The 27,994-nt window shown below is 36.4% G+C and overlaps 1 protein-coding gene across 2 annotated transcripts in view; it reads left to right on the top strand.

Moving 5' to 3' along the window:
* RTL4 (retrotransposon Gag like 4) overlaps nucleotides 1–27,994 on the top strand; it is a 138,847-nt gene that overhangs the window by 61,448 nt on the left and 49,405 nt on the right. The window contains exon 1 of one of the 2 annotated variants that reach the window (XM_078063902.1): nucleotides 12,542–12,606. The exons of the other annotated variant lie outside the window; for it this stretch is intronic. The gene's annotated coding sequence lies outside the window, so the exon portion shown is untranslated. Of the gene's footprint in view, nucleotides 1–12,541; nucleotides 12,607–27,994 lie in introns of those variants that run through there. 2 annotated transcript variants of the gene reach the window in all.

The raw sequence follows: 27,994 nt of genomic DNA, 5'->3' as shown, positions 1-27,994 counted from the left end.
ATCCCAGCACCCTGGGATCATGACCCGAGCTGAAGGCAGATGCTTAACCATCTGAGCCACCCAGGCACCCCTGTTCTGTGATAATTTTGATTAATTGATTTCCCCCCCTCTTCATTAAGGGTTATATTTAACTGCTTCTTTGCATGCCTGGTAATTTTTGTTTGGAAGACAGATATTATAAATTTTACTTTGCTGGGTGCTGGATATTTTTGTAGTCCTATAAATATTCTTGAGCTCTTTTTCTGGGACATGTACTTCAAAACATAATAATCCCTCTGGGTTTGTTTTGAAGATTTGCTAGGTGTGATTGTGGCAGTGCTTAGTCTAGGATGAATTATTTTTATTTTTGAGGTAAGACTCTTCAGTGTACTCTACCCATTGATCTGTGAATATTGAGTTTTTGCAGTCTGACTAGTGGGAACAGGCGCTATTCCCAGCCTATGTGAGCATTGAGTACCCTCATGTCTAATCACTTCAGATGGTACAGGACACACATATGTTAATCAGGACTCAGCTGAATACTTGAAGAGACGCTCTTCAGATCAGCATGATTCTCTTTTCATGTAGATCTCTCCTTTTTGGTATTCTGTCCTGAAAACCCAAGTTTCCTTGGTGTCCCCAGATCTACAGCTCTGTCTCTTCAAATCAAAGAGACTACCATGTTTTCCTGGGTTCCTGCATTTTGTACTGTAGAAACACTCCAAAGGCATTAATCTGGGGGCAATCATAGAGCTCCCTTTGTTTGTTATCAGTCTCTCAGGGATTGCTACATTTCATTACCTAATATCTAATATTTTGAGAACTGTTGTTTCATATGCTTTGTCCAATTGTTTTAGTTGTTTCAGTAAGGAGAGTAAGTCCAATTCCTGCTATTCCATCTAGGTCAAAAGTGTGTTTTCCATCCTTTATGTTCAAAAGTCTCCTTTTTCTTGGTTACCGTGATGTGACTTCCACTTGATTATCCCTTAGTTTTTTTTGAAAGTACTCTTCTTTCACTCACCCTTTAATCTGGGTATCTTTGTTCTTATCTCAGAGCTCATCTATGACTGTGGGTCCAGTTACCTTCCCTTCTAATAAAATCTTAAGTATTCATTCACTGGAATGTCTGTACCATATCTATTGCTCCCTACAGGGAATCCAACATGGATATCTTGCTCTCATTTCATATTCCACAGCTTAATGTTTTATAAAATGCACTTGTTAAGGTGTCAAAAGTCCTAGATTTTAGTCCCTGCTTTGTCACTAACTACTTGATTAGGTAACCTTAGAAAAATCGCTTACATTTTCTCAGCTTCAATTTCCTCCTATATAAAGTGAAGAAGCTTGATTAGATGATTTCTAATTTTTTCCTAGCTTTAATATTTTTTACTCTAGGTATCTCTGATTAAAACTATTAAACTTTTGAGGTGCCTGGGTGGCTCAGTTGGTTAAGCCTCTGCTTTTGGCTCAGGTCATGATCACAGGGTCTTGGGATTGAGCCCTCAGCAGGAAGCCTGCTTCTTCTTCTCCCTCTGCCCCTCCCCCCTACTTGTGCTCTCTCTCTCTTTCAAATAAATAAGTAATCTTTTAAAAAAACTATTAAACTTTCATAATCATGCCTGCCTTTTTCCTGAAAGCTAGTTGCCTTCACCTCATATCTGCATTAATGCCATAGTCTCCTAACAAGCTTCCTTTCTTCCATATAACCCTATTGGACATTACAGCTAGATCAACTCATATCTCTGTGTAAGAACTTGGAGTAGCTCTCTATTTCCTGACACATTAAATACCAACTCTTCTGCTTGACTTTTAAAATACTTATCCCATCTCTATGATACACTCTTATGTCCCACTACTCACGAATATTAATTCTCAGCCTTATTCTGGATGATCTCCTCTATTCTTCATCTTCCTGGTCCTGCTCACGTGCCTAAAGTTCTTCTAGCTTGGTGTACCCTCTTTTCCATCCATCCAAGTCCTAACTATCCCTCAAGACCCAGCTCAAGCCCCTCTTACTCCATGAAGCCTTTTGACTATTGCTTTAGAACACACTGATCTCTTTACTTTGTATGCTCCTTATGGTACTTCTTCAGTACACCTCAAAGTCTAACTGCCAAATATCTGATTAGTTCATGCCTGGTAATTTTTTGTCTCCTCATACAGAACTTAAGGTCCTTGGAGACAAACCATATTTTCTCCTTTTCTTGGTATTTTCCAAGCATATGGTATTTATCAAGAAATCCTCATTGATTGATTAAAAGCTATTAATCTCAGGTTTAGCTCATCTCCTTCCTGAATTACCAGTGTGTGTTTGTGTGTGTGTGTGTGTGTGTGTGTGTGTGTGTGTAAACGTTCTGGTTCCTAGGACAGTTTGAGCTCATGTGTATCCATGTTATATTGACATCTGCATGTACCTTCTGACCACTGTCCATCTCTAAGTTTTCAGAAGCAAGTCCTTGATTAGTGACTCTGAGCTGGGACTTCGGAATGCAGATCTGTCTGGATGGCAGAAGCTGTGTTTGCATCATATCATCCTTTCCTTAGTGAATTTGGCAGCTCTTTCTTGGGAAATCTGTGAGTGAATCATTGTGACAAAGAGGGTGAGAAAAGCTCAAAGCTCTAGACCTTGATGGCTTAAGAAAAAAAAACATCCAATATTAGGGGGGAAAAGAGATGACAAAATTATGTCATGGTACCTCTAGGATAAGCAATCAGATAATGGCAAGGACCTGAAGAACCAGAGAGCTTTAAGGAAGGGTGGGAAAAAAAGAGTTTCTAAGCAGACTTTCTTGGAAATGAAAGTGTGCTAAATAAGGGAAAGGAAGCAGGGAGCTGTGAAATAATTTCACAGAAGCAAACATCTTGAATTTGTTTTGAGTAACTTAGTATGCGGCATGAACAGTATTTTAAGGCTTCTGAAATCACACTTTGCCCTGTTCAACTCAGAACTCATTCCTAGGCTTCTAAAGTACTGAAGTGGAAGCAACTCAGCTTCTTGGTTTCATATAGATGTGGTTGGAATAAATGCATACCACCCCTTTGCAATCCCTACCCCTTTCCCTGCCAAAATTAAATGTTCAGTGTTTTGCTCTTACTTTCTTTTTTGTTTACTTGCCCCACCAAGTTGGCTATAGTAAACAGACTACAATCCATATAGCTGTCTGTTGTGCACAGGAACCACAAAGTTTTAGTCACAATTAGGTGTTTCACAGCTATCTACAAGGAGGAAAACAAACAAAGGCATGCCAGTTGAATTGCTGGGAAACATTTATCATTTTTTCCCAAGGCTGCTTTATTAACAGGTTCACTGACCTGACCCCCAGAGAAAGCATGCTCTGGTGGAAAGAGTACTGGACTAAGAATCATCAGACCAAGGTACTAACTGGCTGTTTGATTTTGAGCAACCCCCTTAACCTCTGTGTTTTAGCTGTCTCATCTGTTAAATTAAGGTGTTAAACTATACAAACTCTGAGGTACAATTCAGGGATGATGTTTGACATATTTGTGACTACTCTGTTGCATGAGTGCTTCTGATATATGTCTTTTCCTTGATGTTCTGTCCATTCTTGGATTCTGAGAAATATCTTCTCTCATCTCCTGGACTAATCCTTGGTTTTCTTTCCTGAATCTTTTGTTTGTTTGTTTATTCCATCTCTTTTGATGAGTGAAAGTTAGAAATATGTTAAATGTAACTAGATTTAGAGGCCTCACATAGTTAGTTCAAGGGCCAATCCAGCTTATAATTATATCTGTCTGACTAGCATGGTGTTTAATTTATTTTTTTTCTTTTTCTGAACATGATTTTTGAAAAATTGAATTAATTATCAGCATTTAAAAATCATGAGATCTCACATAATTATCCAGATTTCTAGCTTCTCTAAAAAAAAATTATAATAGGGGTGCCTGGGTGGCTCAGTTGGTTAAGCATCTGACTCTTGGTTTCAGCTCAGGTCATGATCTCATGGGCCATGAGATCAAGCCCTGCGTCAGGCCCCATGCTCAGCAGGGAGTCTGCTTGAAGATTCTCTCCCTCTGCCCCTCCCCCTGCTCATGCGTGCTCTCTCTCTCTAAAATAAATAAATAAATCTTTAAAAAAAATCATAATATCAGGAAACAAGAGGTCCTCTTTTCCACAAGGGATCAACCAGCTGGCATGAAAAAGTGACACCCCCTTTTAACCTGGGCTCTCCAGTTTATCACCACCTCATTCCTTCTTCCCTTTGTCTCCCTGGCACTGAGGCCGAGAGTAGTTGCCATTTGTTAATATGCATGTGTTGCTGGTTTTCTCTTTATGTGTGGCATTGACTTCCCAGTTTACTGCAGCCCCCATCACTTCCTATAGTACTGAGGGTGAATGTCAGTTACTACTTATCATCACATTTGCACTGCTTTTGTTCTTATACCAGATTTAAAAGGGAAATTTTTGTACCTGTGTCTCTATCAAAAGTAAGAAAACATATCAAACCAAAAGAGCCAAGCGTTTTATTTGTCCCATCCAATTTACTAACCTTCCTGACCTCTGTTGGTCTTTGTGTTTGTAAGCCCTGTTCTAAGTTGAATATATTGTCAGTATATTCCTCATTCATTCATCTCCCCCTCCGATTTCCCCCACTTCATTTTTACCTTCCTGCTATCTTCTTCTTCTTCTTCTTCTTCTTCTTTTTTTTTTTTTTAACATATAACGTATTATTTGTTTCAGAGGTACAGGTCTGTGATTCAACAGTCTTACACAATTCACAGTGCTCACCATAGCACATACCCTCCCCAGTGTCTATCACCCAGCCACCCCATCCCTCCCACCCCCCACCACTCCAGACTATGGACTCTGAGAAACAAACTGAGGGTCCTAGAGGGGAGAGGGATGGGGGGATGGGTTAGCCTGGTGATGGGTATTAAAGAGGGCACGTACTGAATGGAGCACTGGGTGTTATATGCAAACAATGAATCATGGAACACTACATCAAAAACTAATGATGTAATGTATGGTGATTAACATAACATAATAAAATATATATATATTCCTCATTCATAAAAGGTGTTTATTTCAGAAGCCTCTACATTTCTTCTTTGTCACTTGTTAAGTCCCTATGTTCTACAGAGAGGAGTTGGTGGAGTCCGTTGAGCACCTGCAACAGAAAAAACAAGGTAGCAGTTTTAAACTTCCATAGTAAAATAGGGAAGTACTATATTGGTATTCTCTGAAGGCAAAATGTCTAAATTCACCTAAATCTGCCACAAAAGACCATGAATAGCCAAATCAATCCCAAGGAAAAAGAACAAAGCTAGAGGCATCATACTTCCTGATTTCAAACTGTATTACAAAGCCTTAGTAATAAGAACAGTATGGTACTGGCATAAAAACAGATATATAGACCAATGGAACAGAATACAGAGCCTAGAAATAAATCCATGCATATTTGGTCAATTGGTCTTTGACAAGAGTTCCAAGAATACGCAATGGGGAAAAGATAGTTTCTTCAACTAATGGTGTTAGGAAAACTGGATATCCATAAGCAAAAAAAAAAAAAAAAAAATGAAAGTGGATAACTATTTTACATCATATATGAAAATCAACCCAAAAGGGTGAAAGACTTAAATGTAAGACTTAGAACTGTAAAACTCCTGGAAGAAAACATAGGGAAAGATATTCATGGTATTGGTCTTGGTAATGATTTTATAGATATGACACCAAAAACACAGACAGCAAAAACAAAAATAAGAGCATTGTTACTACCTCAAACTAAAAAGCTTCGGCAAAGGAAAGCAAATCAAAAAAAAGGAAAGGAAAATAATCATGCGGCCAAGGAAATAATCAACAGAGTAAAAAGGTACCCTGCAAGTGGGAGAAAATATTTGCAAACTGTATATCTAATGAGGGATTAATCTCCAAAATGTTTAAGAAACTCCTATAACTCAATAGCAAGAAAACTAATAGTCTGATTTTAAAATGGGGAAAGGACTTGAATAGACATTTCTCAAAGAAAACATATAAGTGGCAAAGAATATGAAAAAAAGCTTAATGTCACTAATCATTGGGGAAATTCAACTCAAAACAACAGTGAGATATCACCTCGCACGTAACAGGAAGGTCATTATCAAAAAAAAAAAAAAAGAAAGAAAGAAAAAGAAAGACAAGTGTTGGCAAGGATGTGGAGAAATTGGAACCCTTACAAATGTTGTGGCAATGCAAAATGGTACAGCCACTATGGAAAACAGTATGGAAGTTCCTCAGAAAGTTAAAAATAGAACTACCCTGGGGTGCCTGGGTGTCTCAGTCAGTTAAGCATCAGACTCTTGATTTCGGCTCAGGTCATGATCTCAAGGTTGTGAAATAGGGCTCCGTGCCAGGCTCCACTCTGGGTGTGAAACCTGCTTAAGATTCTCTTTCTCCCTCTCCCTCTGCCCCTCCCCTTGGCTCTCTCTCTAGCTCTCTCTCTCAAAAAAAAAAAAAAAAAAATAGAACTACCCTATGATCCAGCAGTTGCACTATTAGGTATTTACTCAAAGGATATAAAATTACTGATTCAAAGGGATACGTGCACTATGAACAGTAATCAAATTATGGAAAGAGCCCAAATGTCCATCGACTGATGAATGGATAAAGAAGTTGTGGTAGTGCTCGCTTCGGCAGCACATATACTAAAAAAAGAAGTTGTGGTATGTATATAAATAAATATATATATAATGGATATTATTATATTATATATATAATGGAATATTACTCAGCCATCAAAAAGAATGAAATCTTGCCATTTACAACAACGTGGACGGAGCTAGAGTGTATTATGCTAAGAGAAGTAAGTCAGTCAGAGAAAGACAAATACCATATGATTTCACTCATATGTGCAATTTAAGAAACAAAACAGATGAACATATGGGGAAAAAAGAGAGAGGAAAATCATAAAACAGACTCTTAACTATAGAGAACCAACTGAGGTTTGTTGGAGGGGAGGTGGGTGGCGGGGGGGAGGTGAGTTAAATGGGTGATGGGTATTAAGGAGGGCACTTGTTGAGATGAGCACTGGGTGTTATATGTAAGTGATGAATCACTAAAATCTACTCCTGAAGCTAATATTACACTATATGTTAACTAACTGTAATTTAAATAGAAACTTGAAACAACTATATATATAAAATATATATATTTTTAAAAAAAGATAGAAGTACCATATGATCCAGCAATTCCACTTCTGGGTATTTATCCAAAAGAAATCAAGATCTCAAAGAGGTATCTGCACTCCCATGTTCATTGCAGCACTATTCACAGTAACTGAGATGTAAAAATAACCTAAATGTCCATCAACAGATAAATGGATAAAGAAAATGTATTATATCCATAAAATGGAATACCCTTTAGCCTTAAAAAAGGAAATTCTATAATATGCAACAACCTGGATGAACCTTGATGACTTTATGAGAAGGGAAATTATAGTCTGAAAGGCAAATACTGCAGGATTCCACTTATATTAGGTCTCTAAACAATCAAATTCATAGGATCAAACAGTGGAATGGTGGTTGCCAGGGACTGGGAGGGAGAGGGAAATGGGGAATTACTAATCATTGGACATAAAGTTTAAGTTAATCTAGATGAAAAAACCTTAGAGATCTGCTATACAATACTGTACATATAGTCAACAATAATGTATTTTTCACATAAATTTATGTTAAAAGGTATGGTTTTCAGATAAAATACAGCCAGTTATATTTGAATTTCAGAAAACAATATAATTTTAATATAAATATGTCCCAAATGTTGCATGGGCCTACACATGCTAAATCATTATTCATTGTTCATCTGAAATCCAAATTCAACTGGAAATTCTGTATTTTTATTTGCTAAATCTGACAACACTGTCCTGGGAACAAATTAATTGGTTTTATCATTTAAAAAAGATCACTTTGGTTGCAAGTAGAAAACAGGGAAAACTTTTATAAGGTTGGATTGCCCTGATTCAGATGACAGATTATTGGTAAGTTGGGCTAAGGTTGTAGCTGTGGAGATAGAGCAAAGGGGAGAATCAAAATAAACATGTCTTGGTGAAAGGTGGGGATGGAGGGAGAAGGCATTGTAGAGGATGATCTATAGTGATGTACCCTTTTGATTTCTGATTTTGAGGATTTGCAGGATGGTCATAATTTATCATCTAGAGCCAAATATTTTTTAGAATGAAAGGGTATGCTAAGCCAGGATATATGGTCACCCTAGTAATTTGTGGATTCCCTCTTTTCTCTTGATCAGTATTACCAATGCATGTCACCAAGTTTCAGCTTTGTTTATCCTTCTAATTATACATTTTTAGTTCACTTAATCTCTGCTCTTATTTTTATTATTTCTTTCTTTTTTCTTTGGCTTAATTAACTATTCTGTCTATACCTTCCTGACAAGAATAATTAGATCACTGATTCTCAACCTTTCCTCTTTTTATTTTTTTTTTTCAAGATTTATTTATTTATTTATTTGAGAGAGAATGAGAGACAGAGAGCATGAGAGGGAGGAGGGTCAGTGGGAGAAGCAGACTCCCCGCTGAGCAGGGAGCCCGATGTGGGACTTGATCCCGGGACTCCAGGATCATGACCTGAGCCGAAGGCAGTCGCTTAACCAACTGAGCCACCCAGGCGCCCCTCAACCTTTCCTCTTTTTAAAGATGGTTTCTAAAACTATGGTTTTTTTCTATAAGAATGAATTTACCCATATCCCAAAAGTTATGATATGTAGAATTTTCAATTTCATTTAATTCAAAGTATTTTCTCATTTTCATTGCTATGTTTTCTTTCACCCATGGGTTATTTAGAAGTGTATTTTTAACTTTCAACCATATGGGGACATTCTAGTTATCTTTTTGTTATTCCTTACTTATTTCTAGTGTGGTCAGAACCTATCCTGTATGATTTCAATCTTTGAAATATTTGAGACTTGATTTTTGGTCCAACACATGATTGATTTTGGTAGATGGTCCACATGGACTTGAAAAGAATGTGTATTCTGCAGTTGTTGGGTAGTCATCTATAAATGTCAGATTAATTTGGTTAATGGTGTTATTCAAATATTCCACATCCTTGCTGATTTTTATTTTATTTTTATTTTTTAATTTAAATTCAATTAACCAAGGTATAATACATCATTCATTTTTGGTATAGTGTTCAATGATTCATTAGTTCCGTGTAACACCTAGTGCTCATCACATCACGTGCCCTCCTTAATGCCCATCACTGAGTTACCCCATCCCCCCACCCACCTCCCTTTCTGTCTTGATGATTTTTAAAATATATTCCATGCCTTTACTGATTTTTTGTTTGTTCTATCATTTTATAAGAGAGATGTGTTAAAACTCACTCTAATAGTGAAATTGGCTTTTTTTTTTTTAAGATTTTTTTTTTAATTTATTTATTTGAGAGAGAGAGAATGAGAGAGAGCAAGCACATGAGAGGGGGGAGGGTCAGAGGGAGAAGCAGACTCCCTGCCGAGCAGGGAACCCGATGCGGGACTAGATCCAGGGACTCCAGGATCATGACCTGAGCCGAAGGCAGTCGCTTAACCAACTGAGCCACCCAGGCGCCCTGAAATTGGTTTTTATTAACCTTTTATAATTTTGAAATAAAACTATATCTCTAATAATTTTTATTTCCTTAAAGTTTATTTTTGTAACATTAATATAGCTAACCAACTTTTGTTTGGCTAATTTTGCAAGCTATAGCTTGTTCTACCATTTAACTTTTAACCTTTCTGTATCATTATTATTTCGATGGGTTTCTTATAAGAAAGTTATACTTGTTTTGTTTTCCTTCAAATCCATTTTGACAGTTCTATTTTAGTGAATCACTCAGTCCATTTATATTTGGTATGATTTGTGAATTATTTGGCTATAAATCTATTACCTCATTTTTTCTTTCTTATGTCTTATCTGTTTTAAGGTGCTCTTTTTTTGTAGTTGTTGTGTTCCCTTCTTTTTCCCCTCTAGCTCTGTTGTTATATTTTTTTAATGGTTCACCTAGAAATTACATTTTTCCTTGACTTATCAAAGTCTAATTAATTAGCTCTTCTCTTTTTTAGCAGACAATGCAAGGACCTTAGAATACTTTAAAAAGTTACACAGAATGATCCTTGGATATTATTATCTCCATTTTAAAGATGAAAATACTAATGTTCAGAAGAGTTAAGTGATTTGCTTATGCTCTTGGAGCTAAGTGGCAGAGGGATTTGAACTATGATAGCCACAGGATGTACTCTCTGGAGTCCTTCTTGGCCCATTGATGGCACATATTTTTATAGTGCTTATGAGTCCATAGACTGTTTCCTTCACAACAGCCTAGGGAAATGATGGTATTGCCATCTACCCTTCACACACACTTTTATTTTTAATTTGTACAGCAGTTCATCCTTTGCAGTGTATCCTCATATCCATTATCTTATCTAATACTCTCAATAATTTTATTAAGTACATAAGACAAAGATTATTACCACTTTTAGAAAAATAAAAACTGGGCTCACAGAGCTTAAGTAAGTTGTTAGTACACAGGCACTAACTGGTAAGTGCTGTCCTAAAACCAGATTCTCCTGATGTCTGCTCCATGCTATTTCCATTGTAGATGTATTGAACCCTGTTGTTGCCAATATTTTTATGAAATCTCTTTGATGGCATAGAGAGAACTTTTGGCAAATGTGGCAATGACAAAGGAGGACTAGCTAATATGTTAATATAACAGGTGAAAATGATTGCTGAAAACTAACAAAATGAAACTTAACAAGGATAAATGTAAAGTTGAACATTTATGTTAAAATATAATATATTCAAGTAAAGAATGGGGGAGAACTAGCTTGCCAACAGTTCAGTTGAGGAAAGTTCTGGATTTCTTTAATTGTTGTTTATTAGTTGTCTACAATCTAATATGAGCTAATTATAGTACATGGCTGGGTAAAACCCATCACTGGCTGCAGCAGTTATGCATAGATTAATGATGTGGAGCATGGACTTTGGAGTCAGACTTGAGTTTACATCCCAGTTGTAGCATTTACTAGGTGTGTGATCTTAGGTAATTCACTTTTCTTCTGTGCCTCAGTTTCTTCGTGTGTAAAGTCAGATACTAACAGCACTTGTCACATAGAATGTTGGAAGATTAAATCAAATAATGCATTTATAGGGCTTAGCACTATATCAGACACATAGTAACACTCAAAAAATATCAGCTATTGGTAATTTGATTCCATCTGGAATACAATAACTAATTCTATATACCAAATCATAAGAGGGACACTAACAAATGTGAACACAGCCAGCATTGGAAAGGAACTAAAAAGCATTTCATATGAGGAATGACTGAAGAAATATAATCTTTAGTTTGGAGGAGATAAAACAAGAAAGATATAGCAAAATTTTTTGAAGACATTTTTTTCCTTGAAGAAAAGGAATTATGCTTATTCTGTGTGGTTCTATGAGAAACAACCAGGGCCAATTGTCAGAGGGCAAAGAGGTTACAGGAGGCATATTTTGGCTCAAGGTAAGCAAGAAAAATTTTATGAAAAGAGTATATGGGATACCTAATGAAGTTTTGAGTCTCTCATCACAGGAGATAATAAAAGACCTCTGTCAAGGCTGATGACAAAGTGGTTTCTCCCACAGGAAAGAATCTGGCTTAATAAATTCTAAGGTCTCTTTGACTCTGAGAAGATAGTCCATTTTGGAGGCAAGAGTTTCTTGATCCCACCAGACCAAAGTAACATAAGTGATCCCATCTTTCCAAAGAGCCTACTGTTGTACTTTCTCGGTATCAGTGCCTATCCTAAATTTCTCTTGCTTCAGTGTGAAACCATTGCAGACAAAGTCTTCATTGAAAACAAGAGAACAGCATCTCACTAATATTCTATACAATATGTGTTCTTAAGCTCTAAAATGGTGATTACAAACTCCATCATTCCTTTCATTTTTTTCTTCATTGACTCTTGTCCTCTAGTAATTACATCTGTACTATAGGAAAATAGGTAGCTTTAGAGGGGAAAATTTTTCAGTAGGATTTAAAAAATGGCTATTTCTCTTTAGCTCAAACTCAAGAAATAACTCCTGGACCTACTCCAGCTTTTAGGTTTGTCTGACTTTGCATCCAAATATCTAGACAGGACTGTAGCAAGAGGAGGTATGTCAGGGAGGGGAAACAAGATGGATGGGTAGTGGGCTAGGAACAATGTTTGCACTACAATTCCCAGTTTCAACTGACACTTCTTAAGACTCATAGTCATGATTGTGGATAGCGCCTTGGGAAAATATGCACCCGCATAATGAAGTGTCATAGCAGAAATGAATTCTCAGTACAAAAAAGGAAAGACATAAAGGAATAACACAGCTAATAGCCTGTGGCAAACTATGATCCACAGGCCAAACCAGCCTGCTGCTTGTTTTTGTAAATAGTTTTATTATAGCAGCCATGTCCATTTGTTTACATATTATCCATGGCTTCTTTTGCACTACAACGACAGACTTAAGTATTTGCGATACGACTATATAGCATACAAAGTTGAAGATATTTACTATATGGCTTTTTTACAGAAAAAACTTTGCTGACCCTCACCTACAACACTATTTTCCAAAGTAGTGAGCAACTTAAGGAGTACACACGACAATGATTTGGGATATGGTAAGAAAGTTTAGAACTTCTATTGTTAATTTTCTTTCATTGCATCCTTTTTTTACTTCTCTTTTGTATATAGTTTGTGAAATATATATTAGTATTATTAGTACTAAATTTGTTTACAGATAAGTGTGCACAATTCATGAAGTTCAGAGACCACTGGTCTACAGTTGTTGTCCTACATCAGAATCACTTGGAGAATGTTAAAATGCAGATTCTTGGGATCTATCTGTGGTAGGCAGAATGATGTACCCCCCCAAAGATGTTCACATCCTAACCCCAGATCCTGTGAATATGTTACCTTATGTGGCAAAAGGGGGTTTGCAAATATGATTAAAGACTTGAGATAGGGATTATCCAGGTGGGTCCAATGTAATCACAGCGGTCCTTCTAAGTAAAAGAAGGAGGCAAGAGACTTAGAATCTGAGATGTGATGATGGAGTCAGAGATCAATGGGATGTAATTTCTGGCTTCAAAATGGAGGAAGGGACCATGAGCCAAGAAATGCAGGTAGCCTCTCTAAGCTGGAATAGGCAAGAAAATGGATTCTCCTTTACAGGCTCCAGAAGGAACACAGCCCTTCCTGACACCTCGATTGAGACCCATTTCACATTCTGACCTTCAGAACTATAAGATAATACATTTTTGTTGGTTTAAGTCACTGAGTTTGTGTTAATTTGTTATAGATGTAATAGGAAAGTAGTACAAAACTCCTAGAGATTCTAATTCAGTGTGGCTGGATTTAGGAGTCTAGATTCCTGAGTTTTAGATTTGTGGCTGTTACCAATAAAATGTGTTCCCTCAGGCAATTTACTAATCTTCATTTTTAAAAAGAACAAAGTGATACTTCTAAAGGTTAGTACCTACTTAGCTTATAAGGTTGTTTTGCGGATCAAATGAGAGAATGGATGAGAAAATCCTTTGAAAAAGTAAAAGTACCATGCCTATGTGTTAGCACACTTACATTTTATTTAATATTACTTTAGTTTTGTTATATTTTCAAGATATAGCCAGCATGATTTTTCCCTCTAAAATCTCTGAGACCTTGAAGACTTCTATGCAAACGTTTTAGGGGCTTTGTCATTTATTATAATAATACACTTCATATTTGGCTATATGATTTACACAACACTTTAATCTTTATTATATCACTTGACCTGAACAGCAACCCTCTAGTCCACTCAAGTATTAATGTTAATAGCAGTATAGGTGCGTGGTAGGGGAGTCATATGTTTGTAGATGCTTACAGAAGTGAATAATCCATAACTCCATACACACTGGCTTTTAATTGGGCTGTGGCAATTAGATTGGAGGCAGATTTGCCAAATGCACCAGGAATTCACCAAAAGACAAATTGTGACTTAGAGATAGAATGCGGTCTAGCAGTCTCATTCTTTTCAAAGAATTCCCCTCAAATAATTCTTCCTGGTTCCATCTCTCTAGAATAAGAATAAATCTCATCACTTTTTGGCTACAGGCAAAGTGCTGGCATTAGCTTGCTTACCTCTCAAGAATCTTTGTTTGTGGACTGGTGAAAATAATTTCCTCCAGTGTGGGGATGATGTGAGCTTTAAACACTTACTCAATTCTGCCTTTCAGCCTTTGCTCATGCCATTCACAATGCTTTATTTCCCCTCTCTTTTCTACCTACCAAATCCCATTCCTCCCTGAAAGTAGCCTCCTTTATAAGGCTTCAGGTGGTCTCCTTATCTGTCTTCCCTGAAGTCTTATCAAGCATTCAGTTAATACTGTGTAGGATTGCTTTGCTTTGGAGTGTTTATCCTGCCACCTTACCTGGTCTATTGACTGTTGACTATTATTCTTTTCTTCTGTTTCCTGTAGGTCCAAGCACTGGACTGGATCTTGATGTTGAAAAATAGTATTTGGTTTGAAAGGGCCTTCTCTTGAACTATAGCCTGTATGGTTTTTTTTTCTAGCTTTATTGAGATATAATTGACATGTAACATTGTGTAAGTTTAAGGTGTACAGTGTGATAATTTGATACATGTATATATTGCAAAATGCTGATGAGAAAAGGTTGGTTAACACATCCTTTACCTCTATAATTACCATTTTATTACTTTTGTTGTTATGGTGAGAACATTAAAGCTCTACTCTCATAACAACTTTCAAGTATACAATACAGTATTGATAACTATACTCAACGTACTGTACATTATATCCTTAGAACTTATTCATCCTATAACTGAACATTTGTACCCTATGAGTAATATCTCCCCATTTCCCCCACCACTCAGCCCTGGCAACCACCATTCTATTCTCTGTTTCTGAGTTTGATGTTTTTAGATTTTATATATAAGTGAGATCATATACAGTTTTTGCCTTTCTCTGACTTACTTCACTTAGCATAATGCCCTCAACGTCCATCCATGCTATTGCAAATGGCAGGACTTTCTTCTATTTTATAGCTGAATAATATTCCAGTGTGTATATACATATATATATGTGTATATATGTATATATATACATACACACACACACTGGAATATTATTCAGCTATAAAGTAGATATGTATATATATATATACATGTGTATATATGTACACACACATATGTGTATATATACATATATATATGTATGTACGTGTGTGTGTGTATTGCATTTTCTTCATCCATTCATCTGTCACTGGACACTTAGGTTGTTTCCATGTCTTGGCTATCATGAATAATGCTGCAAGAACATGCGAGTACAGATATCTCTGTAATAGTGATTGCATCTTCTTTGACTATATACTCAGAAGTGGGATTGCTGGAGCATATGGTACTTCTATTATTTTTTTTTGAGGATACTCCATACTGTTTTCCATAGTGGCTGTATTAATTTATATTCCCACCAAAACTGCATGAGGGTTCCCTTTTCTCCACATTCTTGCCAATACCCATTATCTCTTGTCTTTTGGGGAATAGTCATTCTAACAGATGTGAGGTGCTATCTCATTGTGATTTTGATTTGCATTTCTCTGATCATTAGTGATGTGGATCACCTTTTCATGTACCTGTTGGCCACTTGAATATCTTTTTTGGGAAAATGTTTATTCAGATCCTTTGCCCATTTTTAATTAGATTATTTATTGTTTTACTATTCAATTGTATGAGTTCCTTACATATTTTGGATATTTGCCACTTAATCAGATATGTGGTTTGCAAATGTTTTCTTCCATTCCATAGGTTGCCTTTTCATGCTATTGACAGTTTCTTTTGCTGTGTAGAAGCTTTTTAGTTTAATGTAGTCCCACTTACTGATTTTTTGCTATTGTTGATTGTGACTTTGGTGTCATATCCAAAAATTGATTGCCAAGACAAATACAAAGGGGCTTTTCCACCCTATGTTTTCTTTTCTTTTTTTTTAAAGATTTTATTTATTTATTTATTTTAGAGAGAGAGTGGGGAGCAGCAGAGGGAGAGGGATAAGCAGGCTCCACGCTGAGCACAGAGCCTGATGTGGGGCTTGATCTCATAACCCTGACATCATGATCTGAGCTGAAACCAAGAGTCAGATACTTAACCAACTGAGCCACCCAGGCTCTCCTCCACCTTATGTTTTCTTCTAGGAGTTTCATGTTTTCAGGTCTTATGCTTAAGTCCTTAATCCACTTTGAGTACATTTTCATAAGTGGTATAAAATAGTATGTGGATATCCATTTATTGAAGACACTATCCTTTCCCCATTGCGTATACTTGGCTTCCTTGTCGAATATTAGTTAGCTATATATGCATGGGTTTGTTTCTGGGTTATTGATTCTATTTCATTGGTCTGTCTGTTTTATGTCATTACCATACTGTTTTGATTACTATAGCTTTGTAATATAGTTTGAAATAAGGAAGTGTGATGCCTCCAGCTTTGTTCTTTTCTAGGACTGCTTTAGCTATTCATAGTCTTTTGTAGTTTCATAAATATTTTAGGATTTTTTTTCTATTTCTATAAAAAATGCCATTGGAATTTTGATAGGAATTACAGTCAATCTATGACTTTGGGTAGTATACACATTTTAGAAATACTAACTCTTCTGATCCATAAACACAAGCTATCTTTCCGTTTATTTGTGTCCCCTTCAATTTAGTTTTTCATTGTCTTATATTTTTTGGTGTATAAATCTTCCACTTTTTAAAAAAGATTTTATTTTATTTTTTTGTTTTTTGAGAGGGGAGCAAGAGAGAGAGAGATTGAGAGAATGAGTGGGGGGAGGACCAGGGGGAAAAGCAGACTCCCTGCAGAGCAGGGAGCCTGGCGTGGGACTCGATCCTAGGACCCTGGGATCATGACCTAAAACCGAAGGCAGACGCTTAACCGACTGAGACACCTGGGTGCCCTAAATTTTTCACTTTTTAGTTAAATTTATTCCTAATTATTTTATTATTTTTGATGTGACTGTAAATGGGATTACTTTATTTCTTTTTCAGATAGTTCATTGTTAGTATATAGAAATGCAACTGATTTTTGTATATTGATTTTTGTATCCTGAAACTTTACTGAATTCATTTATTAGGTCTAACAGTTTTTGGGTAGAGTCTAGGATTTCTTAAATATAAGATCATGCCATCAGCAAACAGAAAATTTTACAACCACTTTTTTTTTATTTGGATAACCTCTCTTCCCCCCTTCCTCCCTTCCTCCCTTTCTCTCCCTTTCTTTCCCTTTCTCCCTTTCTTTCTCTTTCTTTCTTTTCTTTCTCCCTTTCTCTCTTTCTTTCTCTTTCTTTTCTTTCTTCCTTCCTTCCTTCCTTCCTTTCTTTTTCTTTCTTTCTTCTTTCTTTCTTTCTTTCTTTCTTTCTTTTTTCTTTCTTTCTTTCTTTCTTTCTTTCTTTCTTTCTTTCTTTCTTTCTTTCTTTCTTCTTTCTTTTTCTTTCTTTTTTTCTTCTTTCTTTCTTTTCTAATTGCTCTGGCTAGGACTTCCAGTACTATGTTGAATAGGTTCAGTGAGATTGGCACCCTTTTCTTGTTTCTGATTTTAGAGGGAACGCTTTCAACCTTTTACTATTGAGTATGATGTTAGCTATGGGTTTGTCATATATACTTTTTATTATGTTGGAGTACATTACTTCTATACCAAATTTTGTTGAGTTTTTATCATGAAAAGATTTTGAATTTTGTCATATACTCGTTCCACATCTATGGAGATAATCATGTGATTTTTGTCATCCATTCTATTGTGGTGTATCACATTTATTGGTTTACATATGTTGAACCATGCTTGCATCCCAGGAATAAATTCCACTTGACCATGGTACATGAACCTTTTAATGTGCCATTGAATTTGGTTTTTTGGTATTTTGTTGAGAATTTTTGCATCTATATACATCAGGGATATTGACTTGTAGTTTTATATTCTTATACTATCCTTATCTTTGGTATCAGGGTAATGCTGGCCTCATAAAATGAGTTTGGGGGTATTCCCACCTCTTTAATTTTTTTTGGACAAGTTTCAGAAGGTTTGACATCAATTCTTTAAATGTTAGCATTCACCCATGAAGCCATCTGATCCTCATCTTTTCATTTGTTGGGAGGATTTTGATTACTGATTCAATCTCCTTCCTTGTTATTGGTCTGTTCAGATTTTCTTACTTCTTCATGACTCACTTGGTAGGTTGTATGTTCCTAGGAATTTACCCATTTCTTTTAGGTTGTCCAGTTTGTTCGCTTACAGTTGCTCATAGTCATCCCTTATGATCCTTTATATTTCTGTGATACCAGTTGTAATGCTTTTTTCATTTATTATTTTATTTGAGTTCTCTTTCTTTCTTTATTGGGAGTCTAGCTAGAGGTTTGCCAATTTTGTTTATCTTCTCAAAAAATCCCAACTCTTAGTTTTGCTGATCTTTTATATTGTTTTTCTATTTCATTTATTTCTGCTTTGATGTTTGTTATCTCCTTCCTTCTGCTAACTGTGGGCTTAGTTTGTTCTTGTTCTGCTAGTTCTTTGAGGTGTAAAGTTAGGTTATTTATTTTAGATCTTTCTTTTTTCTTTTTTTAATGTAGGCATTTATTGCTATAAGCTTCCTTCTTAGCACTTCTTTTGCTGAAACCCATGAGTTTTGGTATGTTGTATTTCCATTTTTGTTTGTTGTAATAAATTTTTTAAAATTTCTCTTTTGATTTCTTTTTTCTTTTTTTTTTTTTAAAGAAAATTTTTTTTTTTTTTAAAGATTTTATTTATTTGCGAGAGAGAGAATGAGAGACAGAGAGCATGAGAGGGAGGAGGGTCAGAGGGAGAAGCAGACTCCCTGCCGAGCAGGGAGCCCGATGCGGGACTCGATCCCGGGACTCCAGGATCATGACCTGAGCCGAAGGCAGTCGCTCAACCAACTGAGCCACCCAGGCGCCCCTTTTGATTTCTTTTTTGACCTATTGCTTGTTCAGGAGTGTGTTGTTTAATACCCACATAATTATGAATTTTCCAGTTGTCCTCCTATTATTGATTTTTAGTTTCATAACATTATGGTTGGAAAAGATACTTGATATAATTTCAGTTATCTTAAGTTTGCTGAGATTTGTTTTGTAACTAACATTTGATCTATCCTGGAGAAAGTTCTACATGAATTTGAGAAGAATGTGTATTCTGCTACTCTTGGATGGAATGTTCTCTATATCTCTGTTAGGTCCATTTGGTCTAAATATAGTTCAAGTCCAAATGTTTCTTATTAATTTTCTGTCTAGATGATCTATTCATTGTTGAAAGTGGGGTATTGAAGTCCCCTACTGTTATATTGTTTTCTATTACTCCTGGCAGATCTGTTATTATTTGCTGAATGTATTTAGGTTCTGCAAAGTTGGGTGCATATATATTTATAATTATTATGTCTTATTGATGAATTGACCATTTTATCATTATATAATGATCTCCTTTATCTCTTGTTAGAGTTTTTGACTTAAATTCTATTTTGTCTGACATAAGTATAGTTACCTTTGCTCTCTTTTGGTTTCCATGTGCATGGAATATCTTTTTCCATCCCTTCACTTTGAACCTATGTGTGTCCTTCAAGCTGAAATGTCCTTTAGGCAGCATACATTTTGGCCTTATATTTTTTTATTCACTCAGCTACTCTATTAGGCTGTATGATTTAGAATAAAGAACACAGGCTCTGAAGCCATGGAGATAACCCTGTTCAAACCCTGACTATTTCACCTATTAGCTGAATAATCTTAGACATGTTAAATACCACTCCCCCACCCCGTATCAATTCACTCATCTTTCAAAAGGAATAACAATTGTTAAGCTAAGTCATGGGGTTATAATGAGCATTAAATGCAATAATTCATGTAAAGTGTTTACCATTCCAGGAACATAGTAAGTTCCCATTAAGTGGTAGCTATTATTTATTTTTCCTAAAATTAGGAAGGTAAAATCATATACTAGTTATGATCAGGGCTTTATAGACAAACAGACCTGGGCTGTAAGTTACTTAAGTTATATAATCTTGAGTAAGTTACTTAATTTCTCTTAGGCTTAGATCCCTCTTCTATGTGTGAAGGTTAGAATAATGTCTACCTCATAGGGTTGTTAGTATGAAATAGGAATTATAAATTGCAGCATTTGACACATAATAGGAACTCAGTAAATGGTGGTTGTTATAATTGTTGAGAAAAAGTAAAGAAATAGAGGGTTATGTCAACAACAAAAACTGTATCACCTACTCATCTGTAGTCTAGTAGCAAATAAGAAAGTAAGTGTGGGCTTTCTCCTATAGTTCTTGAGAAAAAGACAGAAAAATGTACTTTACAGAGTCTTTGCCTTCCCAGTTTACCCAGTGGGTTGATGATGGTGCTTAGAATAAAATCTGGTTCATATTAAGCCCTAATAAATATTAGTTGAATCCGAATCTGGACACATTCATTCAGCCCATATTGAACATTTCAATATTCCATGTAATTATTTTTGTTGTTGGCATTATTTTTTTTATTTTTAACTTTTTAAATTCCAGTATGCTGGGTGATAGACATTGGGGAGGGTATGTGCTATGGTGAGCGCTGTGAATTGTGTAAGACTGTTGAATCACAGACCTGTACCTCTGAAACAAATAATACATTATATGTTAAAAAAAAAAAAAAGAAGAAGAAGAAGAAGCAGATAGCAGGAAGGAAAAAATGAAGGGGGGGAAATCGGAAGGAGAGACGAACCATGAGAGACTGTGGACTCTGAGAAACAAACTGAGGGTTCTAGAGGGGAGAGGGGTGGGAGGATGGGTTAGCCTGGTGATGGGTATTAAGGAGGGCATGTACTGCATGGAGCACTGGGTGTTATATGCAAGCAATGAATCATGGAACACTACATCAAAAACTAATGATGTAATGTATGGTGATTAACATAACATAATAAAAAAACCTAAAAAACTAAAAAACAACAAAAAAATAGTGCTATATTAGTTTCAGGTGTACAATATAGTGATTCAACAATTCTACGTATTACTCAGTGCTCATCAAGATAAGTGTACTGTTAATCTCATTCACCTATTTCACCCATCCACCCATCCACCCACCTCCCCTCTGGCAATCTCTGTATTTAAGAGGTGGCATTATTTTTAAGTCAAAAATAATATATTATATGCACATGGTAAAAATATTCAAATAGTAAAAGGGTATATACAATGAAATATAAGTTAAAACTCCAGCACCTTTATTTATCATTGTATGGCTTTTGGCAGGTCACTTAACCTCTCTGTGTCTCAGTTTCTTTAGCTATGAAAATCATGTCAGTACCTACTTTTTGGGTTGCTGAGAGAAACAAATGTGTAGATCACTTGGAACAGTACTTATCCTATTATAAGTACTAAAAAAGTTTAGCTATTTTCATGTGCCATTTGTATTTTTCTGTGAATTTCTCATTCATTTCTTTTCCTCATTTTTTTTTTTTTGTTGTTGTTGTTGAATTGTGGGGTTTGGGGTTTTTCTTTTCTTTCTTTTTTTTTTTTTTTTGATTTGTGAAAGCTCTTTATCTATTAAGGAAATTTTAAAGACTTTTCTTTCTGCTTTCAATTTTTCTAAGAATTTTTCTCATATTAATTTTCCCATGAAAATATTTTAAATGTTTTATTGTCCTATCTATCAGTCATTTGCCTTTAGGGCTTCAAGGGTTTGAGTTTCACTTAGAACAACCTTCCAGGGTGCCTGGGTGGCTCAGTTGGTTAAGTGACTGCCTTCTACTCAGGTCCTGATCCTGGAGTCCTGGGATCAAGTCCCACATCAGGTTCCCTGCTGAGCAGGGAGTCTGCTTCTCCCTCTGACCCTTCCCCTTCTCATGCTCTCTCTCTCATCCTCTCTCTCAAATAAATAAATAAAATCTTAAAAAAAAAAACCCAACCTTCCACATTGCAAAATTGCTTCTATAAAAATTCTCCCATGTTCTCTTCTGCTGCTTTTGCAGTTACCCACTTTGGTCCATCTGGGCTTTATTCTGGTGTAAGAAATAAAATGGTGATCTACTTTTATTTCTCTTCCCAATGGCTAACCAATTATTTCGGCACTATATATTGAATATTCTATGTTAGTTAAAACCCTGGCTATCTCTCAGATAACTGGATGATTAACTATTATTCAAGTTAAAACAGTGTGTGGCCTAATCCTAATTCATTCCTCTTTCATTTTCTTCTGTTTCTTTTTATTACTATTATTATGTTATGTTAATCACCATATATTACATCATTAGTTTTTGATGTAGTGTTCCATGATTCATTGTTTGTGTATAACACGCAGTGCTCCATGCAGTACGTGCCCTCTTTTAATAGCCATCAACAGGCTAACCCATCTTCCCACCCACCTCCCTTCTAGAACCCTCAGTTTGTTTCTCAGAACCATAGTCTCTAAAGGTTCGTCTCCCCCTCCGATTTCCCCCCCATCATTCTACCCTTCCTGCTATCTTCTTTTTTTTTTTTTAATACATAATGTATTATTTGTTTCAGAGGTACAGGTCTGTGATTCAACAGTCTTACACAATTCACAGTGCTCACCATAGCACATACCCTCCCCAATGTCTATCACCTAGCCACCTCATCCCTCCCACCCCCCACCACTCCAGCAACCCTCAGTTTGTTTCCTGAGATTAAGAATTCCTCATATCAGTGAGGTCATATGATACTTGTCTTTCTCTGATTGACTTATGTCGCTCAGCATAATACCCCCTCCAGTTCCATCCATGTCATTGCAAATGGCAAGATTTCATTCCTTTTGATGGCTGCATAATATTCCATTGTATATATCTACCACTTCTTCTTTATCCATTCATCTGTCAATGGACATCTTGGCTCTTTCCATAGTTTGGCTATTGTGGACATTGCTGCTATAAACATCGGGGTGCACCTACCCCTTTGGATCCCTACATTTGTATCTTTGGGGTAAATACCCAGTAGTGCAATTGCTGGGTCATATGGTAGCTCTATTTTCAACTTTTTGAGGAACCTCCATACTGTTTTCCAGAGTGGCTGCACCAGCTTGCATTCCCACCAACAGTGTAGGAGGGTTCCCCTTTCTCTGCATCCCCGCCAACATCTGTCATTTCCTGACTTGTTAATTTTAGCCATTCTGACTGGTGTGAGGTGTTATCTCATGGAGGTTTTGATTTGGGTTTTCCTGATGCCAAGTGATGTTGAGCACTTTTTCATGTGTCTGTTGGCCATTTGGATGACTTCTTTGGAAAAATGTCTGTTTATGTCTTCTGCCCATTTCTTGATTGGATCATTTGTTCTTTGGGTGTTGAGTTTGATAAGTTCTTTATAGATTTTGGATACTAGCCTTTTATCTGATATGTCATTTACAAATATCTTCTCCCATTCTGTTGGTTGTCTTTTGGTTTTGTTGACTGTTTCCTTTGCTGTGCAAAAGCTTTTTATCTTGATGACGTCCCAACAGTTCATTTTTCCCCTTACTTCACTTGCCTTTGGCGATGTTTCTAGGGAGAAGTTGCTGCGGCTGAGGTCGAAGAGGTTGCTGCCTGTGTTCTCCTTTAGGATTTGGATGGACTCCTGTCTCACATTGAGGTCTTTCACCCATTTTAAGTCTATTTTTTTGTGTGGTGTAAAGAAATGGTCCAGTTTCATTCTTCTGTAGGTGGCTGTCTAATTTTCCCAACACCATTTGTTGAAGAGACTGTCTTTTTTTCCATTGGACATTCTTTCCTGCTTTGTCGAAGATGAGTTGACCATAGAGTTGAGGGTCCATTTCTGGGCTCTCTATTCTGTTCCATTGATCTAGGTATCTGTTTTTTGGGCCAGTACAATACTGTCTTGATGATGACAGCTTTGTAATAGAGCTTGAAGTCCGGAATTGTGATGCCACCAGCTTTGCTTTCCTTTTTCAACATTCCTCTGGCTATTCGGGGTCTTTTCTGGTTCCATACAAATTTTAGGATTATTTGTTCCATTTCTTTGGAAAAAGTTGATGGTATTTTGATAGGGATTGCATTGAATGTGTAGATTGCTCTAGGTAGCATTGACATCTTCAAAATATTTGTTCTTCCAATCCATGAGCATGGAGCATTTTTCCATTTCTTTGTGTCTTCCTCAATTTCTTTCATGAGTACCCTATAGTTTTCTGAGTAGAGATCATTTGCCTCTTTGGTTAGATTTATTCCTAGGTATCTTATGGTTTTGGGTGCAATTGTACATGGGATCGACTCCTTAATTTCTCTTTCTTCTGTCTTGTTGTTGGTGTATAGGAATGCCACTGATTTCTGTGCATTGATTTTCTATCCTGCCACTTTACTGAATTCCTGTATGAGTTCTAGCAGTTTTGGGGTGGAGTCTTTTGGGTTTTCCACATAAAGTATCATATCATCTGCAATGAGTGAGAGTTTGACTTCTTCTTTGCCGATTTGGATGCTTTTTATTTCTTTTTGTTGTCTGATTGCTGTGGCTAGGACTTCTAGTACTATGTTGAATAGCGGCGGTGATAGTGGACATCCCTGCCATGTTCCTGACCTTAGGGGGAAAGCTCTCAGTTTTTCCCCATTGAGAATGATATTCGCTGTGGGTTTTTCATAGATGGCTTTTATGATATTGAGGTATGTACCCTCTATCCCTATACTCTGGAGTTTTGATCAAGAAAGGATGCTGTACTTTGTCAAATGCTTTTTCTGCAACTATTGAGAGGACCATATGGTTCTTGTTCTTTCTTTTATTAATGTATTGTATCACATTGATTGATTTGCGAATGTTGAACCAACCTTGCAGCCCAGGGATAAATCCCACTTGGTCGTGGTGAATAATCCTTTTAATGTACTGTTGGATCCTATTGGCTAGTATTGTGGTGAGATTTTTTTGCATCCATGTTCATCAAGGATATTGGTCTGTAGTTCTCCTTTTTGATGGGGTCTTTGTCTGGTTTTGGGATCAAGGTAATGGTGGCCTCATAAAACGAGTTTGGAAGTTTTCCTTCCATTTCCATTTTTTGGAACAGTTTCAGAAGAATACGTATTAATTCTTCTTGAAATGTTTGGTAGAATTCCCCTGGGAAGCCATCTGGCCCTGGGCTTTTGTTTTTTGGGAGATTTTTGATGACTGCTTCAATTTCCTTAGTGGTTATAGGTCTGTTCAAGTTTTCTGTTTCTTCCTGGTTCAGTTTTGGTAGTTGATACATCTCTAGGAATGCATCCATTTCTTCCAGATTATCTAATTTGCTGGCATAGAGTTGCTCATCATATGTTCTTATAATTGTTTGTATTTCTTTGGTGTTGGTTGTGATCTCTCCCCTTTCATTCATGATTTTATTTATTTGGGTCATTTCTCTTTTCTTTTTGAGAAGTCTGGAGAGGGGTTTATCAATCTTATTCATTCTTTCAAAGAACCAGCTCCTAGTTTCGTTGCTCTGTTCTACTCTTCTTTTGGTTTCTATTTCATTGATTTCTGCTCTGATCTTGATTATTTCTCTTCTCCTGCTGGGTTTAGGCTTTATTTGCTGTTCTTTCTCCAGCTCCTTTAGGTGTAGGGTTAGGTTGTGTACTTGAGACCTTTCTTGTTTCTTGAGAAAGGCTTGTATTGCTATATACTTTCCTCTTAGGACTGCCTTTGCTGCATCCCAAAGATTTTGGACAGTTGTGTTTTCATTTTCATTTGTTTCCATGAATTTTTAAAATTCTTCTTTAATTTCCTGGTTGACCCATTCTTTCTTCAGTAGGATGTTCTTTAGCCTCCATGTATTTGAGTTCTTTCCAACTTTCCTCTTGTGACTGAGTTCTAGTTTCAAAGCATTGTGGTCTGAAAATATGCAAGGAATGATCCCAATCTTTTGGTACCGGTTGAGACCTGATTTGTGACATAGATGTGATCTATTCTGGAGAATGTTCCATGGGCACTAGAGAAGAATGTGTATTCTGTTGCTTTGGGATGGAATGTTCTGAATATATGTGTGAAGTCCATTTGGTTCAGTGTGTCATTTAAAGCCTTTATTTCCTTGTTGATCTTTTGCTTAGATGATCTGTCCATTTCAGTGAGGGGGGTGTTAAAGTCCCTCACTATTATTGTATTGTTGTCAATGTGTTTCTTTGCTTTTGTTAGTAATTGCCTTATATAATTGGCTGCTCCCATGTTAGGGGCATAGATATTTACAATTGTTAGATCTTCTTATTGGATAGACCCTTTAAGTAGGATAGAGTGTCCTTCCTCATCTCTTATTATAGTCTTTGGTTTAAAATCTAAGTTGTCTGATATAAGGATTGCCACCCCAGCTTTCTTTTGGTGTCCATTAGCATGGTAAATGGTTTTCCGCACCCTCACTTTCAATCTGTGGGTGACTTTGGGTCTAAAATGAGTCTCTTGCAGACAGCATATCGATGGGTCTTGTTTTTTTTTCCAATCTGATAGCCTGTGTCTTTTGATTGGGGCATTTAGCCCATTTACATTCAGGGTAACTATTGAAAGACATGAATTTAGTGCCATTGTATTGCCTGTAAGGTGACTGTTACTGTATATTGTCTGTGTTCCTTTTGGTCTATGTTACTTTTAGGCTCTCTCTTTGCTTAGAGGACCCCTTTCAATATTTCTTGTAGGGCTGGTTTCGTGTTTGCAAATTCCTTTAGTTTTTGCTTGTCCTGGAAAATTTTTATCTCTCCTTCTATTTTCAGTGACAGCCTAGCTGGATATAGTATTCTTGGCTGCATATTTTTCTCATTTAGTGCTCTGAATATATCATGCCCGTCCTTTTGGCCTGCCAGGTCTCTGTGGATAGGTCTGTTGCCAGTCTAATGTTTCTACCATTGTAGGTTACAGATTTCTTCTCCCGAGGTGCTTTCAGGATTTTCTCTTTGTCTCTGAGATCGTAAGTTTTACTATTAGATATCGGGGTGTTGACCTATTATTGTTGATTTTGAGGTGGGTTCTCTGTGCCTCCTGGATTTTGATGCCTGTTTCCTTCCCCAAATTAGGGAAGTTCCCTGCTATAATTTGCTCCAGTATACCTTCTGCCCCTCTCTCTCTTTCTTCTTCTTCTGGGATCCCAATTATTCTAATGTTGTTTCACCTTATGGTATCACTTATCTCCCGAATTCTGCCTTTGTGATCCAGTAATTGTTTATCTCTCTTTTTCTCAGCTGCTTTATTTTCCATCATTTGGTCTTCTATATCACAAATTCTCTCTTCTGCCTCATTTATCCTAGCAGTTAGAGCCTCCATTTTTGATTGCACCTTATTAATAGCCTTTTTGATTTTGACGTGCTTAGATATAGGTCTTTTATTTCTCCAGAAAGGGTTTCTCTAATATCTTCCATGCTTTTTTCAAGCCCAGCTAGTATCTTTACAATCATCATTCTGAACTTTAGTTCTGACATCTTATTAATGTCTGTATTGATTAGGTCCCTGGCAGTCAGTACTGCCTCTTGTTCTCTTTTTTCCAGGTGATTTTTTCCATCTTGTCATTTTGTCCAGAGGAGAATAGATGAATGACAGACCAAAATGCTAACAGGGTAACAACGTCCTCAGAAAATATACACTAAACAAATCGGAAGAGACCTGAAATCAGGGAAAAGAAAGGCAAAGAAAGAAAAATTAAAAAAAAGGAAAAGAAAAAGGTAAAAACAAGCAAACAAAAACAAAAACAAAAACAAATAGAATATGATCAAATATGATCAGGCTGGTGCATAGATCAGTGCCACACACTAGATTTTGGGCGTATTTTGGTCTGTTAGAAGAAAGTGCCTCCCAAAATTTTAAAGAAAGAGAAACTTATATATGTACAAAAATAAGGGTTAATACGATGAAGGGATTGGATATGACTGTAAAGATGAAAATTATAAAAGATTTTATAAAAGGAATTGATAGGAAGTTGGTTGAAAAAAGAAAGAAGAGGATTAAAAAAACGAAAGGGAGAGAATGTGATCAGGCAAGAGACTAGAACAAAGCCATACACTAGAGATTTAGGGTATATTTTGGTCTGTTAGAAGAAACTGTATCACA

Source organism: Halichoerus grypus, chromosome X (genome assembly GCF_964656455.1).
Source record: "Halichoerus grypus chromosome X, mHalGry1.hap1.1, whole genome shotgun sequence".
In the NCBI taxonomy this organism is placed as follows: Eukaryota; Metazoa; Chordata; class Mammalia; order Carnivora; family Phocidae; genus Halichoerus; species Halichoerus grypus.
The sequence above is the reverse complement of the archived record's forward strand: the minus strand, read 5'-3'. Positions and strand labels throughout refer to the sequence as shown.